At 34.2% G+C, this 13,162-nt stretch overlaps 1 protein-coding gene across 1 annotated transcript in view; it reads right to left on the reverse strand.

The window, feature by feature from the left end:
• LOC144443708 (neuropeptides B/W receptor type 1-like) overlaps window positions 1-11,806 on the reverse strand; it is a 69,362-nt gene extending 57,556 nt beyond the window's left edge. The window contains exon 1 of the mRNA XM_078133248.1: window positions 11,679-11,806. The gene's annotated coding sequence lies outside the window, so the exon portion shown is untranslated. The remainder of the gene's footprint in view (window positions 1-11,678) is intronic.
• Between the last annotated feature and the right edge of the window lie 1,356 nt (window positions 11,807-13,162).

Below are 13,162 nucleotides of genomic sequence, written 5' to 3' on the forward strand. Positions count from 1 at the left end.
AAGGTGTATGGAAATATAATTAACCACCATCATCATCATCATATACCTTTGCTGATATCCGTGTATTATTCAAGCAGAATTTCCACCTGGGATCAATACATTATTTTATATTCGTATTCATATGCATGTATGTCACGGTATCAATATATCCACCGACCAATAATGAAATTTTTAAGCATCACTTGACGGAATCCTATTTCGATAAATACAATCAATTATGCAAATTAGTCAGTAATGCGCAAGTCATGACCACTATATCTAAATTACATGTTTATTAAGGTATATTCAGTATATTTATCAACTTTAAGCATATTCTGGGAATTGTATCATTAACCATGCAAAGTTATGATGTATTTTTAAGCTACACCAATCATAACTGCAGATTATATTATAGCATTACCAATTCCAGTGAATTTTGTGACGTCATTGCTGTACATTATTACTGATAATGTACTCCGTTATTGGGCATCGCGGCCCCGGAACGAGCATAACAATACAAGCTTATGTCCATAATGAGAGATGAGATTTGTTCTGTTTCTTCATACGACTAGGCATTTTTCGAAATGTATGTTGTTACTTATGATTGTCATTTCTACTGTTTAAAAATACAACGCATTCATGAAACAAATTTGTGTTCACAGCAGTTAATTGAAGTGTATATGTGTGTGTACGTGTACGTACGTGTGTCGCTATGATTAGTATTCAGCTTCTGGGCCGAACATGGCAGATGATGTTCATCGCTGTGTATATTATACGTTGTTTTGCGTTTCTCGGTCTACAAATTCATTGGAATTGACAAAACTATGAAATAATAACAATAATGTACGCCCTCCCAGTCCATAATGGACTCGAGCAAACTTTGCACTCCATAATGGGCTCGGTTGTCGCCTCGCCCATTATGTCGTTCAAAGTTTGCTTTCGTCCATTATGGGCTGGGAGGGCGTACATTATTGTTTAAATATATGGATATAAAATGTAATTCATCAAATGAGATGCGATGAAAATCAGCTTGACGATATATCAATCACCTACTTAATTATGCAAATTTGTACTGTAATATGCATGAAAGCCATCAGATATAGAGGACGTAAGTACAATGGTAGTATTAATGTATCAGCTAAGTAATTTGTTCCAAATCAGGACTGTCATGATATTGCCTCATTAAGCAATACATTAATTATACAGTGAGTCGTGTAATATGCGTATAACATCCATAATATATATAAGACATAAGAAACGTAGTATTATTAATGTATCTATCAAGTAAATTTATTATTTTCAAATAAGCATTATCAAGATAGAATCTGATTGAGAAATATTATTGGATATGAAAATGACCTACCGACATTATTATTATTCAATTCTTAACGAAACGCGCTACAGTACGTCTCAGCACATTGTACAACAAACTAACAACTAAATATGAAAATAATACAACACCTACGAAAACACAGGAAAACCCACCAATAAAATATGTCAGAAGAAAGGGCACAAAAATGACGTCTACAATGGAGCTTAACATCTACAATGTTTTTACATCTTTTCAGTAAATAGTACATAAAGATGTCTTAATTTACATTAACTATAATCAGAATACATAATTTCAGTTGAATAATATTGGATATTGCTATGAATCATTAGGTTTAATACTATAATGTTGAAGAAAAGAAATCATAATGTCTTGTGCATAAATTAATTCGCACACTGTATTAGGCAGAAATATATAAAAAATGTTTGTGTTCAGTGTTATCTATCCAATCCATTTGTTTACTTTCCCTGATCGTAACAGGTTCCATTCGTCTATGGTCTGATGTCGGCAGTTGTATCCAAATCATCCTAATGGCGATTGATAGTGATGTGTACGATATATACAGGAACGGATTGGTTATTCAATTGAACAAAACGGTGGTTTTCTCAGTAATTCCTAAATGGAACATGGCTACTAAAGTATTCTTGAAATAAGGGCTTTGCAATAGATGTTTTAAAAATTCAAATATCGATTTACAAATGACAGAAACAGTGTTGTTGTGTGTATGGTTCCTTAAGTAAATGTTCAAATGACGCGTTCACCTTAGAACCACAATGTCACTATGATATATATTGCAATTCTTTTCACGGGTATTATAATGAGATACTAGTCCATTTATGATAACAGATAAATCTCTTTAAGAGATATACCCTCCAGTCAACCTTTAGATCTTCATACGTCATTACCATCAACAGTAATTTTATTCAGTGCAATAATGACGTTTATTTTACCAAATGTAGCATGGGTTATGTATCGTTTTACTAATATCGTATCATAGAGGTTTAAGAAGTATACAATGTTACAGTAAGACGTCACGGGAGGATTTGTCAAACTATATTATATCAAGTGTATCATACGATGTCAACATGTTGATCAGCAGTGTATAAATAGGAAATGTAAAATGACCGACCTGTTGAAAATAGACAGTATGTATGTATGTATGTATGTATGTATGTATGTATGTATGTATGTATGTATGTATGTATGTATGTATGTCTGTCTGTCTGTCTGTCTGTCTGTCTGTCTGTCTGTCTGTATGTATGTATGTATGTATGTATGTATGTATGTATGTATGTATGTATGTATAAGAGGTATTCTTTGTACTATGCTAAAAGTATGAATAATTTATGGTAATGCTGTCAGACTAGACGTATGGGAATATTATGATTTACTTGGGATCTATAAGTACACGATTAAGAGTTTCCTTTATTGAATGTTTGTTATGTTCTTTAAAATTTAATATTTTGAAAATTGAGTTTTTCAAAGCTATTTTAAAGATAATTGACTTTTATCAATTTTGTTTTCCTTCCATTGACATTTGAAAAATGTCGGAAATTATGCATAAACGATGTCTTTGTTATCATTTTTCACTCTCTAAATGCTGCAAACCAAAGCACTGTGTTCTTAAATAAGTGCTCCGTTGTATATATGTTATGAATGTCAGTTCTCTCGGCAATCAAAACTCGTGGATGCTATATGCAATGAATATATCCAGTTCTGTCATCAAATAGTGAATATACATGTTATTGCTTCCCATAGCGACAAATACAAATTGTATGCAAAATTATTGTTTCCGAGTTTGAACTCTGAATATTTATCTTGTGTATCGCTTTCTGCATGGAATGGCATTTAATACTGTAAAGGCCGTAATCCACTCGGTTGTCAAGTACCTTGATAAATGGATATTTTATCAGTTTAATGTGGCATTGAGCAATCAAATACAGTGCCTAATAGTGACTCTTATGTGTATTACTTATATAATGTTACGAACCCATTTGTGAACTGGTAACGTTAACACCAAGATGTAAAAGCCAAATGTCGCTGAAGCTGTACCGTGACTGATAATTTCAATACTGGTGTTGAATGGCATGGTTTGGAATAGCATTGTCAATAATGCTAAATTCTGTTACCTCGGACGATAGATTAAAATGGTTTCATCCAGTGTAGGCAGACAGTGAGATATACTGGTAGATAATATGTAGATGTACAGTTTTAATGCTGATTGGATATATATTGTGCGAATGAGTTTATTATCCATTCAACAATTTGCAGACATGTTTATAGGCTATATACTAAACCGACATGATGAATTGACCCAGATCAAACACGCAATCATCTTCTATTCATTTATGATTGCAGAAAAGTTAAAATTATGAGGTTTTATATCAAGATGAATACACAAAGATTTAGTGTGAGTAATACAAAAATTGCCATTCCAATTGAATTGCTGATAGTTTTGCACGGGTTTTGACGTGGATGCCGTTATAAGGATTATCATGTATTTATATCTTATACGTTTATTCATATATACCACAGTTATCCCTTATTCCACACTTGTTTCTATAATATATAGTTATGTTATCAAATATTTTGAAAACTGTGTTTGTTGCTCAGTTATTTACCAGATATTACATATCATTATTACATGTAACGTATTTCTTCATGCCTTTGTTACTTTTTATATAAAAAGCGAGTCATTACAAAATAATGTAACTCGTGAAAACAAGAAAGATAAAAGTAGTCAACTTCTTTAGATTTGTCAAGATAGCATTAGGAAGTCGTACATGATTGCTTAATCTCTTCAGAATAACAGATTCTACTTGTGTGGTCTACAATCACACTCTAATGTTATGAATTTTAACAGGCTTCCCAACCTACGAATTGCGGCGTCCTTCTATCATGCTTCCCAAAGGAACATTATATTCCTGATTACATTTTGAAACGCTGATGGAACCGGCTGTTTCAATTTGCTTAATCTTCACAGAGACCCGGATGTATTCCCCCGTGGAACACAGAAAAGGGCCAACCGTAATTACTTAATTTAAAGTCAACGTAGAGTCACGTTATGTATTTTATGGCAACGTGCAATACATCAAATCATTAGCACAAATGAAGGATTCTATAGTGACCAACCTGAAATGTATACCTCGGTTGGCACATTAATAAAATGTAACCACAATAACAATGACGTCAGATGGCTGATTTTCCATTATGCATCGTCGAAAACATTTACTTGAAACGACACTATAGTAGATCTTTTAGCACTTGTTTGGTTAATTTAATCTAATGTCTGCTTACAACCTTTCTAAGTCACTCTCACTCAAACGTTTGTAGCAAATGTCATATGAACCTTTACGTAAATTTGCATTATAAACAAGCTGTTGTAGTTTTTAAAATGTGTGTTAATGAGACAGGTTTAAGTCATGGAAGTACCATGTTATCTAGAGAATTCTTAAAATAAGTCAACCTCAAGGTATTAGGTAGTGCTGAGCAGGATGGTTAGGTTAACCTCAAGGTGTTAGGTAGTGCTGAGAAGGATGGTTAGGTCAACATAACCTCAAGTTGTTAGGTAGTGCTGAGCAGGATGGTTAGGTTAACGTAACCTCAAGGTGTTAAATAGTGCTGAGCAGGATGGTTAGGTCAACGTAACCTCAAGGTGTTAAATAGTGCTGAGCAGGATGGTTAGGTCAACATAACCTCAAGTTGTTAGGTAGTGCTGAGCAGGATGGTTAGGTTAACCTCAAGGTGTTAGGTAGCGCTGAGCAGGATGGTACGATTTTCTTATTCATTACACCATATTCCTTTCAATAACTCAACTTTATACTGTTCGTCGAGTTCGTCACATTTACAATAAAGATAAACATTTCTCTTACAGCACTATTTATATGATTAACAGGTCTTGTAGCACAATATTTTGTTGCTATTTTGAATATAACAATTTTAACCAGAAAATCTTTGTTTATATAGATGGTAATCATTTCTTTGATATCCCAAAGTTGTTTGAAATTATTTCTTTAACAGCATGCGTTCGAATACCCAATACAGCAGAAAGGTAGTCTGGTTAGGTTTTAGGCGTATTGTATCTTAATCTTTCACCGATGCATTTCGCGTTATCAAATCCCAACTGTTTGAGGATTTCAAGTCAAACACTTTCGGGGAATTGAAATTATCAAAGTAGATTGCATGTCAGATCAGGTATGTTTACCAGCATTAACTAAGCCAGTCGTGTGTCAACAATATCCATTTAAACTCTCCAGATAAATGCGTGTGCAAATGAGATGACAAATAATCGCCAGACTGCACATACTGTAGTAAGGTTCAATTGTTAGTTTTATGGTAAATAAACCATACCGTGATTGGTAAAAAAAACACGGCACCACTCTGTCGATTCAGCCATGCATAATATGACTTTACATCAAGGTTGGCATACTAAAGAGATTAGTAGACTAATAGATTAGAGTCCCATATGATTGGAGCTTTCGTATTTGTATGATTTTTTTCATGGAATTAAATTTTGGGAAAAGTTTTCGTAATCCGTACAATGTACATGTGTGCCTCGGGATATGATTACACGGTCGATCATTACAATGTGACAGAACTTGAACAACCTTTCTTCATATACTGTTGATCAGTTCTTTCCTTTGCTACTGCATGTAATATGTTTGATGGCATATCCAATCGTTTTTGTTGCAACGTATGTTGTAGCAACTTAGCTATCAAGTTAAAAACCTATGCATAACAACTCATTGACAAATGGGTTGTGTGCCTCGTTTCAATAGTAGCGGGCGAAGGAAATGTAGTATTACCCTTCCCAAATATCCTCTCACAGTCATCAAAGTAATTGAAATAAGTGTTCCTTAGCCTAATTAGTGCTGGTATTACATGAATCCAGAAACTCATTATCAGGCGTCTTGAATAACATCTTCCTGTTCTGTTGATAAAAAGGCTACTTCTCGCGTTATTTCTAAAGGTTTTTGCCAGACACAAAATTGAAGACCTTTAAGTCAAAGAATTAGTACGACGTTTAATAAAATTGCTGTAAACCCTCTTATCTAAACCTATCAATTTTCCAGGAACAACTCTAAGGTATTATTGGTTTAGCTGAAAGCCGCGACTGGACTATTAAAGCAAGACGGATGAGAGAAGATTCTCCGAGAGGGCGTAAGTATAACATTCAATATTATATCGCAACATACAATAACCATAGCTGATGGGTACAGTTGTTGGTATTGACTTTGTAAGTCTTGTTCACTTCACCGACTTTGTTCAGGTGATATAGTTAGTAAGACCTCATTGAGTCATCAAAGCACATGGATTTATTTTCTCATCGACGTCGAATACGTTCACAGAAAAGTGTTTACATGTATTTCCAGTAGGCAGCGATATAATAAAAAATCTATAGAACAACAACAATTTACATTACGTCCTTCTTTACATAAAAGTTTACTTTCTTGTATTAGAATACTTTGCAAAAAGGGTTTGTGTAGATGTGTGCAACAATATCAATCATCCTTATAGTTACATTCCCTTTCTTAATTGACTTTCTGATGTCGCCATATTTAAGGATCGCAAAATGGAAGTAAGAAACAATATTAGTTTGTTAGGTCTCTGTACACTAAAGAAACCGACTACTTAACTTGTAATTGTCATTATTTTTAAAAACGTCAATCCTTCCAATTGTAGACGTAACTAATCAGCAGACGTAACTAAGACATGTTGTCGTAACTTCATCAAAGTAGCCGCACTGAAATAGGGTTTCAGTCAATGAATACGGCATTGTATACTACAGTTAATACTCTAGCTGCATACCTCTAAATAGATCAATCTGAATTTCTCCATCAGTAATTCTATAAACAATCATATCAAATCTATTCCATAGAATACAGTTGTACCTCCGCAAGACATCAATTTTATGCATCTTCAAGGAACGCTATTACCAAAAATAAGACGGCATCAACAAATTTGATTTAGCATGACGCACTACTCTCCTGGAAACTCACACTTTTAAGATTCAATAAAGAACTACGTATCCATTTTAACATAGAATTCGCAGCGAGCGTTCAATACTTTGCGATTGTTCGCTCAATTACTGTGCTGATGGAAAACTCAAAACAAATATTGAGAGGCAGCATAATGTTTAATTTCTCATGATCAATATTAATTAGATATTAATGAAACACTTCGATGATGACGTATACATGACTAAAATTTGATCAGGTGGATAGAATTACATTTCATTATGTATAAGTGCCAACATAGAGCTATATCTGTATTTGGTTGATTTTCAGGTCGCAGCTGAAGTCACGAGGTAACACTCTTTAACAATTCCCATTTATCGCGAAAGGGTTATTTTCATTTATGATCATCGAAATATGTACAGTTTGATTTATAGTGACATTTAGTATGACGCAAATCAAAATATTTCAAAAGACTGCTGCAGATGCTTTGATTTTGCAAGTTGTAGAATACGTCTTGCTTTTTATCAATCTATGTTTTGCACATGGAAACATTTCTGTAAGGAGAATATACCGAACGGAGTGTCGCAAGTAGTTTCATAATGTATTCTGTAAAGATCTTTATCTCGAGGGGGGATACCATCCTAAAAACATTTTCACCGTTTCATCGAAGAAGCTATCCATAGGCATACAAACTTAACAAAATTGATTTCTGACAACTTACAAGCGTAGTTCACTGCTTCCTTCCATTTATTTTTTCTTTCTCCTTAAAATTAATATAGCTTTCTATCCTTTCGGAGTTTTCTAATACCTCAAACTTGTTCCGGGAGCAGCATTTTAAATATTTGATATAATATGTAAACACTTGCTTCTTAGGTTTACAGAGTGATAGTCCTTCAATATCTTAAGAGGCAAGCATCACTTCTCCTTGTATAAGGCAAATGAAATTTTCTAGGTGTGTTCATACCTTAATGCATATTTGAAAACATGCAAAGATGTAATATAACTGAGTTTGAATATTTTAAGACTCTACATTGTGTATGAAGAAATTGGAACTTTCCCAATCTATGTTAAGATCTTAAGAGTAATTGCTTCAATTAACTATCAGCTTTCCTGACGTTTTTGTAGTCTAGTAGATGACTTTTAATTATTTAGACCTAACAATGCCAACACGTCATGTAATTTGATTAGTGACATTTATAGCCGATATGATTCTCATTTCCGATCACGCTTTAAATTCAACAAATGTTTTCCGAATTCTCAATTCTCAAGTCATACAAGAATTACAAATGACCTTTGACATGTTGTACATGCGCTGAGTATCAATTCCTAGGTTTTAGTCTAAAAGGATATGCATTGCTGAGACTCCAAAACAGTACATAGGACAGCTATTGCCAGAGAAAATAGCAAGAGTAATAACCCTCCCCCCCTTTTATGTATATCGAGAAATATTGTTTTCAACTACCAAAAGCTAAAATAATGACAAAAATTGTGTTCTATCTGTATCTATGCTCACAGCCTATATACAAGCAGTGTAATACCCTCATTTTTATTTTTTCCATTTTTGTTTGCTTTTTGAGGAAATGTTAATACCCGTAAGGGATAGCGTAAAGTATGTTTCATCCTTTGAAGGAACGAAACCCGATAAGGTGATAAACTGAAAATAATGCAAATTTTGTTATCATAATACAGCCATGGGAACTAAATTGCCCTTAGGTTTCAACGTAGGTTGAGATAGGAAAGCTAACTGTGTGATTGTACACATCCAACTGTTGGACCAGTGTACTCACTCACCTCGCTTGATGAAAAGCACCAACGATATGTAATACCATGTATGATAATGAATCAATTGCTATTTATTGTGTGAAGTCACTTCATCACGGGGGCTATGAAGTAAACTGGAAATATTGCTGATACGTGTGAGCACGAAGCGAACCCTACCCTAAGGTAATTGCACTTTAGTTCTGCTGTGGGCAAATTGGGTGTAATGCAAGTTCGCGTTTTGATTTTCGAACAAGGGAAAGTAGCATGGAGTTGACGTCAAAAGAGTGAATTGCCGTGTGCTTCTGACCTTACTGGCTCAATTAATCACAGGTTTTTATCATTTGTCAAAATCTTTGAATGCTGAGTATACATCTTGTTAGGCGTTCATATTAAGAATGTACAAATACATATTATGTTTTAATACTATGAATAAATCAAATAGGCTGGTATATCGCTAAAACGCGAGAATAAAGAATGTGTGTTGTCTTGCCAGATGTAATGTACGATTAAAGTTAGCTCAAAAGCTCATATACATATGTTCACACATTCGCACACTATACATATGCGTGCGATCGTGCGTGCGTGCTTGTGTGTGTGTGTGTGTGTGTGTGTGTGTGTGTGTGTGTGTGTGTTTCTATGTCTCTCTATTCATATCAGACAGCTCACCATTTTCCATAATGGTCTGAGCTTTGTATTTATTAATCAAAATTCGCTTGCAAAATAACTTTCGATACGTGATAGCGTCGGACCGGGTTTAAACATATCATGTATATACTTAGACAATTGTCTCTGAATGTCATTTCCCCTAAATGTCATTATATAGAGATTATATCCAATGACATGATGACAAATGCAGTAGTAATTATTATCTACAGATCACTGAATCCAGGACGAAGTGGCCATTAGGGATATAATTATTGAGATAAAAGTTATCTACTCCAGGCAAAGACGACATACGTATCTACTATCTAGTTGCCAATTTCCTATCATGAATGTGACATTGTAGATATACTTTGAACTATTAATGATCTAAATATGTTCGACATTGATATGTTGCTATGGGAACGAAGCTGGTTCTTTGGGACTTATCAAATGACGTCGGCCAGTGTTAAGAACGGGTGCTGTTATCGTCAATGTAAACGACAAAGTTTTAATAAGTAAGTCTTCGTTGAAGACACGCATCCACTATTCTAAACACGAAGTTACTTTTGGGCTATTTGACAGTCTTGTATTAATCTCAGTACAAAATACATTTTTTTCTGTTACGTAACATAGCATAGCATATGTCATATAAAAAAAATCAACTTGATTATGACATAAGATCTCGAAAGGACAAAATGATCATTGACAGGTATAAGTAAAAAAGTTCGGGTCCAATACCTTTTTATTTAAAAGTGCATAAGAACATGTCTTACATATGTTCTGCAATTACATTTGCACAATTTTGACGTATGACATAAATAATCAAGGTTAAGCTGAAACGAACACTATTATCAAAACAAAGTGCACGTGTCAAAAATGTCATGAGACAGATGAACAGTTCTGTATGCATATTAAATATTTTGTACAAAATTTGACATGTGAGCTGCACTTATAATTCTCTATCTGAGGATGACACGGCTTGTTTTTGACAGTTAACCATGCAGGCCATGGCCATGGGTGAATATGATGATACCAACAGAAAAGTACTACTACATATATGTGAGTGTAAACATAGGAGTCAACTCTATATGCATTATATTTTCTGGGTCAGTGTAGAAATGGTTAACCTTTGGAATAAATATGCCTACCATTTGCGAAAATATGACAAAGTCAGAAAAGTAAGGAATATCTATATCTCCATTCCGAGTTATTGCCATAGTAATAAGTTTGTGCCAGGTTTGAATGAAACTGGCTTTGTGTATATTAGAAATAAAACTGGACACGCACACACGCATACACACGGACCGATGGCACCCAATCCTACGGCCTCAGGTGGCGAAGAAAGACTCGTCAAATACTGGCATGCTGGCAACTAGCAAGATCACGTTAACAGTTTGTGCTACATGAAGTTAATGTGAATAGAAAATGAAGCGTAGAAGATTTTTATAAACTTTCATTTAACCATTTTTAATCTCGATAACCACAGGAGGTAAATAATGTATAATGTTTAGCGGTGCTCACACAAACAGTTGCTATGATGACTTTCCATTAAGTAACAGTGTCCAAACGAAAACATTATGTTCGCATGAGTCGTTTCTTTCTTGTATGTTTACTGAGCAAATATTTTCGAGACAGCGATAGCTTTAGAGTATTAACGTTGTCTTAGTATGTATGTATGTATGTAACAATTTATTATCGGGGTTGAATTGAATACGACGCGCGGTATCGGCCAACGAAACGATAGTAACGTTGGAACAATAGTTTTTAAAATTGATACATGCATGGATATCAGACAAAATATACACGTCACCATCAATTTTCTATACATTTGCTAACCAATGTATGGCCAAAATGTCATTATGAAAGATATGTTACATTAATGTAAATATTTCTAAATAGTAAAAATATTTTTTAAATGAATGTATGGCGATGTCAGTATGGCCAAAAAACTATGTAGTCTACAACATTGCCCATGAATAAAACTAGATTATAACTAAAACTCTACTCACCAGAAATTAATTCACGATTTATTAGCAGGATAAACTTATTGAAACCACGGACAATTTCAAAAAGATAGAGCAGAGATGTCTTCTCTCCTCTCCTATGGACACCTTCATACAATTCACTTCGACAACTGTATCCCTGATGTCTGTTGAAACACGCAACGACTTAAACGTTGTTAAACACCACGAACGACTCGTACAGCCCAATGGATACAATGTACGTCATTTAGGAGCATTTCTATGACAACAAATAGAATTAATAAGCATACTCAAGAATGCCATACGCATACTTATAGATGGGTGCTGACACTAGCTGGCATTCCAACGATCAGTTATGGTAGCAAGAATTTTTCCTCTGTCTAATGGAGCAACAATATTTATATTCATTGTGTATGTTTTCTGTTGTATCTTGGCAACTGTTGCCTTGTAAAAGAGAAGAAAATTGATTGAATACATTGTGTATTGTGTCCACAAATTGTCAAGATAGCAAACGGATACTCATCAAATGTCTTGCATCCCATGTCTTAATTGAGTATTGAGTGAATGAAGTGATGTTGCATTGTTAGTGATTTGAGCATTCGATAACTTTCAATATGTAAGACAATTGATGAGCGATCACCTGTACAGTAGGGAAAATACACTCCAATATGTGTGGTAAGTAAAGCGTGAAACAGGTAACTACATTGATATATCTCAACCACTTTATCATATCACGGCAAATGTACTTAACAATGGTACATGGAGAGAACCTGCCTGGTTTCATGTTTTAAGTGCATATTATAGTATACATCACATAAATCATATTTTTGATACGCACTATTAAATAACCAACTTTTTTCTGGAGTGACTTTTTAGCTAGTGAGTTGGAACAACCTGTGTAAATATGACGGTTTTCATGTTTTATTCGATTACAAGGTCACCATCACCTGAGATGTCAGATTGTGACTACTTCGCTATTCAATGGAAGTTGATATACTTAGTAAATCTGTAAGTGATCGATTTGCTGAATATCTTCGTCATACCATGCAAGGGAATCGTTAGTATCCAGTATTTGATTACATTCAATTTCTAACAACCATGAAGAGTGTCTCTGACAAATCAATTTCATTTGTTGTAGTATTGATGAGACTAAAATCTTAAGTTTTGGGAGAGAATATGATTTTTCGCCTCAATAAATAAAGAATTTTAAAAATAAATAAATGAATAAATAAAGGATTTTACACTATTTCCCCATTCCAGCGAATTCGTAATTCATTATGTGACCCGTTTATGTTCGAACTATATACGCCATCGCATCATGCTTATCCATACCACAACAGAGTGCAGTACCACACAGTGATAGGTTTTACTTTTAGACACCTTCAATACTTACTATAATACAAGAATGGTCCAATGATATGTTGTTTAAATACAATAGTTTTGGCACATTTGACGCAAAACTTGAAAGATAAACTGCTGATGGTAGCTTGTAACACGATGATGCTGAAATA

Source organism: Glandiceps talaboti, chromosome 12 (genome assembly GCF_964340395.1).
Source record: "Glandiceps talaboti chromosome 12, keGlaTala1.1, whole genome shotgun sequence".
NCBI classification, from domain to species: domain Eukaryota; kingdom Metazoa; phylum Hemichordata; class Enteropneusta; family Spengelidae; genus Glandiceps; species Glandiceps talaboti.